Source organism: Bos javanicus, chromosome 12 (assembly GCF_032452875.1).
Source record: "Bos javanicus breed banteng chromosome 12, ARS-OSU_banteng_1.0, whole genome shotgun sequence".
In the NCBI taxonomy this organism is placed as follows: Eukaryota; Metazoa; Chordata; class Mammalia; order Artiodactyla; family Bovidae; genus Bos; species Bos javanicus.
Window position 1 is genome coordinate 5173713 of NC_083879.1, and position 11349 is coordinate 5185061.

The 11349-nt window shown below is 38.6% G+C and overlaps 1 non-coding gene across 1 annotated transcript; it reads right to left on the reverse strand.

Annotated features, from left to right (window-relative positions):
* Positions 1 to 5109: 5109 nt before the first annotated feature.
* On the reverse strand, positions 5110 to 5182 carry TRNAS-GGA (transfer RNA serine (anticodon GGA)). The gene has a single exon. It is a non-coding gene; the product is annotated as a tRNA-Ser (tRNA).
* Between the last annotated feature and the right edge of the window lie 6167 nt (positions 5183 to 11349).

Here is an 11349-nt window from a genome sequence, read left to right on the forward strand (position 1 = left end):
TTTTGTAACATACACTTCAAATATATCACAGGTCACAACATGCACAGATGACAAAATAAAACATAGAAAAGGAAAGCAGGAGAATCTGCTTAGCTTGATATCAGGGCCGAGGAGTGAATCTCCTTCTACCAAGTTTGGGCAGAGTTTTGCTTTGTTGTTTTTTTTTTTTTTTTTTTTTAGGTGTATACTTAGCTTTATTCAAGAGTGAGAAACTGTTTTACAAAGGGGTTGAATTATTTTATACTCCTACAAGAACTGTATGAGAATTCCAACTGCTCCACATCCACTACAGCCATTTTTTTACTTTTAATTATTTTGACATCTCATCACGGTCTTTATGTACATTGCCCTGAGAAATAATGGAGAACCCCACAGACAGAGGAACCTGGTGGCTACAGTCAGGGCAGAGTTTTTTAATAAAATATTTGCATGCTATTTATTTAGTTATTTGAGGAATTCTTTAAAAATCATTTGTCTTACAGAACAGTTTTAAGAATAGTACAAATAACTCTTGTATCTGCATTCCTCCATTACCCAGAGTCCCCAGTATTTTTACCATATTTGACCTTATCAATCATTCATCAGTCACTCATCAAACTTTTGTATTTTTGTATGTATTTCCTGTGGAGAACACTCTCTCATAAACCACAATACAACCATCAATACCAAAAAAGTAACATTTGTTTAATACTACAATATGATTTATAGATCCTATTCAAATTTTGCTGATATTTCCAATGGCCTTTATAGATTAGAATCTAACATAAGATCATGAGTGGCATGTAGTTGTCAACACTCTCTGGTCTCCTGCAATCAAGAAGAATTTCTTAGAACTTTCTGGTTTTTTAAAACCTTGACATTTTTTGAAAAAGATTTTTTAATAAACCAGTGGTCTTTAGAAAGAATGTATCTAAATTTGAGTAGCTCTGCTCTTTTCTCATATTTAGTCAAGTAATGTAACCAAGGTAGGAACACCACCGAAGGGCTGCTGTGTTCTTCTCAGTGTACCACTTTAAGAAGCACACTCAGTAAATGTCAGTTTATAATCACTTGATATAAAGGTGTATGTTTGCCAGATTTCTCTAATACTAAGTGATTATTATTACTTGGCATTCTATTAAATTGGAGAGCTTAGTATTCTGCACCATTATTTTGTTCATACATCTATTCATTTACTTATTTATTAATATCACTTAAGTGTTACTGTAGCCTCCTCAAAATTCATGGGCTGCTTTCCTAACCTTTGTATCTTAGAATATGACTGTATTTGGAGACAGGATCTATACAGAGGTTAAAATCAAGTCATTTCATTTGGCCCTAATTCAGTATGACTGGTATTCTTATAAGAAGAGGAAATGTAGAAACAATTGAACAAAGAAGGAAAGGCATGTGAGAGCATGGGGAAAAGACAGCCATCTACAAACAGAAGAAATGGGCCTGGAGCCTCTATGGTTCTCAAAAGGAGCCAACCATGCCCACATCTTGGTCCTGGACTTCAAGTGCCCAGACTGTGAAAGAATAAATGCACGCTCTTTAAGCCATCAAGTTTGTGGTACTTTGTCATGGAAGCCCTAGCAAACTAATATATCAAAGACTCACATATGACTAAAATATGTTATTATTTATTTTAATATAAATAAATATTTATGTATTTATTTTATGTTATTATTTATTATTTATTTTAACCCTTACATTAAATCTCATATTTCAGATTTCATCAGTCATAGCCTCTTCAAGCTGGTTTTCTGGTTTTTTTTTTTTATACATCCTCAGTCATTCAGACTCAACAGACATGAATATGAGCAAAGTCCAGGAGAGAGTGAAGGACAGGGAAGCCTGGAGTGCTACAGTCCACAGGGTCTCAAAGAGTCAGACATGACTTAGCAACTGAACAACAACAACATTCATGGAATACTTAATTTGTGGCACAATTAAGTTTTTCAGGCCCATCTTATATATATATTTTTTTACTTGGGTCTAGAAGTTGTAGTTCTTTCTAGTGCAGAACTTGCTCCAAAACCATCATCGATGCTTATCAATGCACTGGGTTACTGGTATAATGCTACTCCCAAGACCATTTTTGTTTAGAGAAGCTTAGGAATATATTTATATATGCACATCATCACTTTCTTTAGACACACATACACACCATATGTATATATTAATATTTATATATAAATATATGTATTTCTTTTCATAGTATTATTTTATTTATGAAAAATTGTAATACTATCTTTGATCAGCAGACTCCACAATGGTCCCCAAGTATGTATCCCATCTAGGTTCTCACTCCCACTCTCTAGATGATGGACCGTGTGAGAAGCCAACCTCAGGGTTATCAGAATGCACTCTGTTGATGGCCGCCTGAATACCTTTGGAAGTGGATTGCCTCATTTTCTGATGGTGTGTTTGGATAAGACATTAGCCTAGACCCACAGCTTGACTGCAACCTTATGAGAGACTTAGAGACAGAAGAGCAAAGCTTAGCCAAAATCAGATTTCTGACTTCTAGGAAATGCGAAATAATAAGCGCTCATTGTTTTAAAATGCAAAGTACTGTGGTGAATTTTTTATGCTGCTGCTGCTGCTGCTAAGTAGCTTCAGTCATGTCCGACTCTGTGTGACCCCATAGACCGCAGCCTGCCAGGCTCCCCGTCCCTGGGATTCTCCAGGCAAGAACGCTGGAGTGGGTTGCCATTTCTTTCTTCAATGCATGAAAGTGAAAAGTGAAAGTAAATTCGCTCAGTCATGTCTGACTCTTCGAGACCCCATGGACTGCAGATTAAGAGGGCTTCCCAGTTGACTCAGTGGTAAAGAATTCACATGCCAATGCAGGAGACTCAGGAGAAGTGGGTTTGATCCCTGGGTCTGGAAGATCCCCTAGAGAAGGGGATGGCAACCCATTCCAGTATTCTTGTCTGGAGAATTCTATGGACAGAGAAGCCTGGCAGGCTACAGTCCATGGGGGTCACAAAGAGTCAGACACAACAGAGCAACTGAGTACGCAGATAACTAACACACAAAATCCCCTACTTATAATAGTTTGAATTACACTTTTTTGATGCTGTGATGGTGCCAAAGTTATGCACATGTATTTGAAACCATACTTCACATTTTGAATTTTGTTATCTTTCCAGGTTAGCCATAGGCCTTAGGAAATTCACTCAAGATGCTGCGCAGGGCAGCAGCTGCAGCTCTCAGTCAGCCCCACAGTAACTAAGATAAACAGCCAATAGACTGAGAACCATACTGGACCCAAACAGCCATTCTGGTTTTCATTTTCAGCACAGTATTCAAAAAATTAAATTAATATATTCAAAAGTTTGCTATAAAGTAGGCTTCGGATTAGATGACTTTGCCCAGTCAGTCAGTAAGTTCAGTTGCTTAGTCGGGTCCGAATCTTTGTGATCCCATCCATGGACTGCAGCATGCCAAGCCTCCCTGTCCATCACCAACTCCCAGAGTCCACCCAAACTCATGTCCATTGAGTTGGTGATGCCATCCAATCATCTAATCCTCTGTCATCCCCTTCTCCGCCTGCCTTTAATCTTGCCCAGCATCAGGGTCTTTTCAAATGAGTCAGCTCTTCACATAAGGTGGCCAAAGTATTGGAGATTCAGCTTCAGCATCAGTCCTTCCAATGAACACCTAGGACTAATCTTTAGAATGGACTGGTTGGATCTCCTCGCAGTCCAAGGGACTCTCAAGAGTCTTCTCCAACACCACAGCTCAAAAGCATCAATTCTGCAGTGCACAGCTTTCTTTACAGTCCAACTCGCACATCCATACATGACTACTGGGAAAACCATAGCTTTGACTAGACAGACCTTTGTTGGCAAAGTAATGTCTCTGCTTTTTACTATGCTGTCTAGGTTGGTCATAACTTTTCTTCCAAGGAGCAAGCATCTTTTAATTTCATGACTGCAATCACCATTTGCAGTGATTTTGGAGCCCCAAAAAATAAAATCTCTCACTGTTTCTGCTGTTTCCCCATCTATTTCCCATGAAGTGATGGGACCGGAGGCCATGACCTTCTTTTTCTGAATGTTGAGTTTTAAGCCAACTTTTTCAGTCTCCTCTTTCACTTTCATCAAGAGGCTTTTAAGTTCCTCTTCACTTTCTGCCATGAGGGTAGTGTCATCTGCATATCTGAGGTTATTGATATTTCTCCTGGCAATCTTGATCCCAGCTTGTGCTTCTTCCAGCCCAGCATTTCTCATGATGTACTTTGCATATAAGCTAAATAAGCAGGGTGACAATATACAGCCTTGACGTACTCCTTTCCCAATTCGGAACCAGTCTGTTTTTCCAGGTCCCATTCTAACTGTTGCTTCTTGATCTGCATACAGATTTCTCAGGAGGCAAGTAAGGTGGTCTGGTGGCCTAACTCTTTCAGAATTTTCCACAGTTTGTTGTGATCCACACAATCTAAGGCTTTGAAATAGTCAATAAGGCATAAGTAGATGTTTTTCTGGAACCCTTGCTTTTTTGATGATCCAACGGATGTTGGCAATTTGATCTCTGGTTCCTCTGCCCATTCTAAAGCCAGCTTGAACATCTGGAAGTTAATGGTTCATGTATTGCTGAAGTCTGGCTTGGAGAATTTTGATCATTACTTTACTAGCATGTAAGATGAGTAAAACTGTGTGATAGTTTGAACATTCTTTGGCATTATGTTTCTTTGGGATTGGAATGAAAACTGACCTTTTCTAGTCCTGTGGCCACTGCTAAGTTTTCCAAACTTGCTGATATATTGAGTGCAGCACTTTCACAGCATCATCTTCCAGGATTTGAAATAGCTCAACTGGAATTTCATCACCTCCACTAGCTTTGTTCATAGTGATGCTTCCTAAGGCCCACTTTGCATTCCAGGATGTCTGGCTGTAGGTGGGTGATCACACCATTTGTGATTATCTTGGTCACGAAGATCTTTTTTGTACAGTTCTGTGTGTTCTTGCCACCTCTTCTTAATATCTTCTGCTTATGTTGAAGTGAAGTGAAATCGCTCAGTCAAGTCCGACTCTTTGAGATCCCTACCAGGCTCCTCCCTCTATGGGATTCTCCAGGCAAGAGTACTGGAGTGGGTTGCCATTTCCTTCTCCAAGGGATCTTCCTGACCCAGGGATCGAACCCGGGTCTTCTGCATTCCAGGCAGACGCTTTAACCTCTAAGCCACCAGGGAAGTGCTTATGTTAGGTCCAAACCATTTCTGTCATTTATTGGGCCCATCTTTGCATGAAATGTATCCTTGTTAGCTCCAATTTTCTTGTAGAGATCTCTAGTCTTCCCCACTCTATTGTTTTCCTCTATTTCTATGCATTGATCATGAGGAAGGTTTTCTTATCTCTCCTGCTATTCTTTGGAATTCTGCATTCAAATGGGTATATCTTTCCTTTTCTCCTTTGCCCTTCACTTATCTTCTTTTCACAGCTATTTGGATGGCCTCCTCAGACAACCATTTTTCCTTTTTGCATTCCTGTAAGCTAACATAAAGTACGCTGAGCTTAGCTATCATGTTCAGTGAAAGTGAAAGCATTAGTCACTCAGTCACGTCCAATTCTTTGTGATTCTATGGACCTTAGCCTGCCAGGCTCCTCTGACAGTGAAATTCTCTAGGCAACAATACTGGAGTGGGAAGCCAATCCCTTTTCCAGGGGATTTTCTTGACCCTGGGTCCGAAGCCAGATCTCCTGCATTGCAGGCAGATTCTTTACCAATTAAGTCGCCACAGAAGTTATCATCATTCTTAATAGCTTCTGTGTATCAAATGCGTTTTCAACTTAGGATATTTTCAATTTATGATTTGATTATTAGAATGTAACCCCAATTCCATCATAAGTCAAGGAAGATGTACATATTAGTGATAGCAATTCAATGGTCATATTTTAATTTAAAATATTTAGTGCATTCACATTTAATTTGAATATTCTACAATATAATATTTAATGCCTACATTTGGAATTATAAATGATAGGTGAAGCTAAACTTCTGCTTCTTTTTTGGTCTTCCTTCCCAGTTAAGCAAACATTTTGATTATCTCAATTATTTATGTAGTTCTGGAACTTTAAAAATATATATATATATAATGCTATGGGTTTGTCCCTTTGAGATATGTTCTGCCTGATGAGTGTGTAGAAAGGTATAACTCATCTGTTAGGGTGATTTCAGGATGTCATGAAGGATAATGAATGGTGGGGAGCAAGAAAAGAGAATGTAAAATCTAATACACATAAGTGAAAATGTCCTTGTCTCCCTTTATAAAGTATTTAATGGAAAGACACTGAAAGGTTGTAAGTATGTGATGGCAAAGATCTGATACAGCCTCAGCCTTCTTTCCATCACAAATGAAAATTCTGCTATGTCTCATTAGAAGTATTTTCTTGGTATTTTTGCCATGAGTTTCTTTTTCTCCACAGCCACTCCAGCATGTTTAAATCTACCTTTGCTGTTTTATTGCTGGAAGTATTGCAATCATTTTCTATTTGGCTTTTATTTTTAAATTTACTCATTCTCCTACTTAGAAGACTTAAGTGTCTACTCAGATTCTTTAAGTTACAAGACTAAGTCTTAGCTTGCCTTTCAAACAAAGGAGGCCCTTTATTATTATTCACTCACTTACCTCTTCAGGTTCATCAACTGTGAATGAATCACACCAGCAACAAAACTTTGTCAAATGCAAGGAATTTCTTCAAGCTTCCTGTAGGGACTATAGTTTTGTGGATACATGTATTCTGCTAGTTTTGCTTGGAATTCCTCTTTTCTTACTCCATTTCTATCTGCCTTCATTCTTTAAAATCAGCTTTAAATTTTAAAGATTTTAAAATCTTTAAAAACTGCTCTCTTTCTCAGTCAATTCCCATTTTTTCTGAGGGCCTCCTCTTCTGCACTTAAAGAGCATCCTTCCTGTAATGACAGTAAACGTGGTATCGCCTACCTAGTGAAATCTGGGGGGTTCAGGCCTATTCGAATTATCTGTGTTTATCTATAGTTACATAACTAATTACCCTGAAACACAGCAAATAGAAACAACAAACTTTTGTTATCTTTTCATTCCTGTGGGTCAGGAATTCAGGAGCAGCTTACCTAGTGCTTCAGGTTCAGGTTCTCCCAGGAGGTCACCACTGAAGGGTGGGTTTGGGCTGAAGTTTTCTGATGGCAACACTTGAGCAAGAGGATTCTCTTCCAGAGTGACCCACTCAATGTCCTTTGAAAGGAGGACTCAGTTCTATCTATGAACAGAAGGCTTCAGGTCCTTGCAGTGCGGACTCCTCCACAGTGATAACATGAGCACCCTCAGTACCTGGCTATTGGCTTCTCCCAAAGCAAACAATCTAAGAGCAAAACAAACTGCAGTGTTTCCTATGACCTAGACTTGGAACTCTGACTGCACTATTTCCTCGATACTGTATTAGTTACACAGGTTACAGTATTGTATTTGTTATCTGGTGTGAGAGAACACCACACAAGAGCATGAATCCAGGGAGGTGATGATCATTGTGGGCTATTATGAGTTTATAAAATTGAAAAACTTTAATATTACAGAAGACTATATTAATCATTTAAAATTATCTTAGAAGGTTTTCCTGGTGGCTCAGATGGTAAAGAATTCAACTACAGTGCAGGAGACCTGGGTTCAGTTCCTGGGTTGGGAAAATCCCCTGGAGAAGGAAATGGCAACCCACTCTGGTATTCTTGCCTGGAAAATTCCATGGACAGAGGAACCTGTGGGGGGCTACAGTGTATGGGATTGCAAAGGATTGGACATAACTGACCAAATAATACTTTCACTTTCAATATTATCTTAGAACATTCTCAGTTACTCTAATTTAATTGTGGAAGAAAATTTCCCCAATGATATTTGCCTTCATGGAGATCCCAAATTAAAATAAAAGACAGTAATTAAACATTAAGACTTTTCCATGACATATATATGTGTGTGTGTGTGTGTGTGTATATATATATAGGGCTTCCACCAATGGTTTAGTGGATAAAGAATCCACCTGCAATGCAGGAGACACAGGAGAGTCAGGTTTGATCCCTGGGTTGGGAAGATCCCCTGGAGGAGGAAACAGCAACCCACTCCACTATTCTTGCCTGAAAATTCCCATAGACAGAGGAGTCCGCTGGCTCCAGTCCATGGGGTCACAAAGAGTTGAACACGACTGAGCGACTAAGTACACATTCATGTGTGTGTGTGTATGTATATGTTTTATACATGTTTCATTTTTACTACTGTATTTTAATTTATGAGCAATTGTATATTTAAAGAAATAATTAATCATTTATGAAGAACGAATAAGAGGACATCATTTTCTTCTGAGTAGTTATATGGCCTTGAACCATCTATGAAACTTAATTGTATTTCACCTTTGCCACCACACATACCAAGTAATGTAACGAATTGTCCCTCACATCTCATGAAACTATTATTATGTCAGTCAGTTCAGTCGTGTTTACTCAGTTGTGTTTGAGTCTTCGCGACTCCATGGACTGCAGCACACCAGGCTTCCCTGTTCATCACCATCTCCAAGAGCTTGTTCAAACTCCTGTCCATCGAGTCAGTGATGCCATCCAACCACCTGATTCCTTGTTGTCCCCTTTTTCTCCTACCTTCAATCTTTCCCAGCATCAGGGTCTTTTCCAGTGAGTCAGTTCTTCACATCAGGTGGCCAAAGTATTGGAGCTTCAGATTCAGTATCAGTCCCTCCAATGAATATTCAGGACTGATTTCCTTTAGGATGGATTGGTTTGACCTCCTTGCTGTCCAAGTGACTTCTCCAACACCACAGTTCAAAAGCATCAACTCTTCAGTTCTCAGCTTTCTTTATGGTCCAAATCTCACGTCCATACATGACTACTGGGAAGGCCATACCTTTGACTAGATGGACCTTTGTCAGTAAAGTAATATCTGTGTTTTTTAATATGCTGTCTAGGTTGGCCATAGCTTTTCTTCCAGGGAGCAAGTGTCTTTTAATTTCATGGATGCAGACACAGTCTACTGAGATTTTGGATCCCAAGAAAACAAAATCTGCCACTGTTTTCATTATTTCCCCATCTATTTGCCATGAAGTGATGGGACCACAGGCCATGATCTTTATTTTATGAATGCTGAGTTTTAAGCCAGCTTTTCCACTCTCCTCTTTCACTTTCATCAAGAGGCTTTTAGTTTCTCTTTGTTTTCTGCCATAAGTGTGGTGTCATCTGCATATCTGAGGTTATTGATATTTCCCCTGCAATCTTGATTATGAGTGTAAAGAAAGCTACTGATAACAAGCAGCATTAAAAAGTTAAATGACTATGAAAAGGTAGTGCTAGTCACTCAGGCATTCCAACTCTGCCACTCCATGGACTATAGCCCACTAGGATCCTCTGTTCATGGAATTCTCCAGGTGAGAATACTGGAGTCAGTTTCTGTTTCCTTCTCCAGGGACTCTTCCTGACTCAGGGATCAAACCCAGGTTTGCTGCATTGCAGGCAGACCCTTTCCTGACTGAGCCACCAGGGAAGCCCTATGACAAGGTAAGGTGCCTTCGTTAGTTGATTTGCAAACACATCTCATAAATGGTATTTGAATATGTGAGCATTAGACATACATTACATACAAATGATAACAAATCTAGCTATTGTACAATGCTAATTTCTGGTGATTTTTCACAAGGCATTCTTTTTTGCTACCAGATTAGCTCCTTAAAGAGGTAAACCCACAATGGCACTTGTAAAGACACTATTGACTGTCAGGTATCACAAGTCTTTATTTAAGCTCAGTATAGAAGTGCAAATGAAATTGCAAGACTGGGGAGGTATGTAAAAGTACTAACTTTATCTACAAACCACAGAACGTTTAAAAAACCTTAAAATATTAACCATAGATTCTATTTTAGAATGTAAAAGGCAAACAATAAAGGCCATATATGAATGAAGCAAATTACCCATTTATTCAAATTTCAACTTATGGGCCTTTCAAGAAAAATAAAAGTATTGATTGATAATGTTTCAAGGCATTTATAATTGGCACACAACTGGGAGCATGGGCAGATAAATTTCAGAGGGATTTCAAAGCAATTGCATCATTTATGTGCAACATTTTACAGTTTACTGTGGCCCTAGATTCGGTTTGTTTTTCCCTCTGAAGTCATTATTGAAAACATGAAGTAATCCTCATAGTCAACAAAAGAGTCGGAAATGCAGTACTTGGGTGAAACCTCAAAAATTACAGAATGATCTCAGTTTGGTTCCAAGGTAAACCGTGCAACATCACAGTAATTCAGATCCATGCCACAGCCACTAATTCTGAAGAAGCTGAAGTTGAATGGCTCTAGGATGACCTACAAGATCTTCTAGAACTAACACCAAAAAAAAAAAAAAAATGTGCTTTTCATCATAGGGTATTGGAATGCAAAAGTAGGAAGTCAAGAGACATCTAGGTTAACAAGCAAGTTTGTCCTTTGCGTACAAAATGAAGCAAGGGAAAAGCTAAAAGAGTTTTGTCAAGAACACTGGTCATAGCAAGAACACTTTTCCAACAACACAAGAGATGATTCTATATATGGATATTATCAGATGATCAATATCAAAATGAATTCAGACTAATTATATTCTTCACAGCTGAAGATGGAGCAACCCTATAGAGTCAGCAAAACTAAGATCTGGAGCTGACTGTGGCTCAGATTATGAGCTCCTTATTGTAAACTTCAAGCTTAAAGAAAGTAGGGAAATCTACTAGGCCATTTAGGTATGACCTGAATCAAAACCCTTATAATTATACAGTGCAGGTGATGACTAGATTCAAAGGACCTGACAGAGTGTCTGAAGACCTACGGACAGATTCATAATATTGTACAGGAGGAAGGGACCAAAACCACGTCAAAGAAAAGGAAATGCGAAGATCCAAAGTGATTGCATGAGGAGGGTTTACAAATAGCTGAGAAAGAAGTGAAAGCAAAAGAGAAAAGTAAAGATATACCCAATTAAATGCAGAGTTCCAGAAAAAAACAAAGATAATAAGGCTTTCTGAAATAAATAGTGTAAAGAAATACAGAAAAACAGTAAAATGGGGACAGCTAGAGATCCCTTCAAGAAAATTGGAGATATCAAGGGAACTCTACATGTGAAGATAGGCACTTTAAAGGACAGAATAGGCAAGGACTTAATAGAAGGAGAAGAGATTAAGAAGTGGCAGCAATATACAGAAGAATGATACAAAAAACGTCTTAATGACCTGGATAACCATGGTAATGTGATCACTCTAGTCAGAAATACTGGAGTGTGAGGTCAAGTGGGCCTTAGCAAGCATTACTATGAACAAAGCTAATAAAGATGATGGAATTCTAGCTGAGCTAATTAAAATCC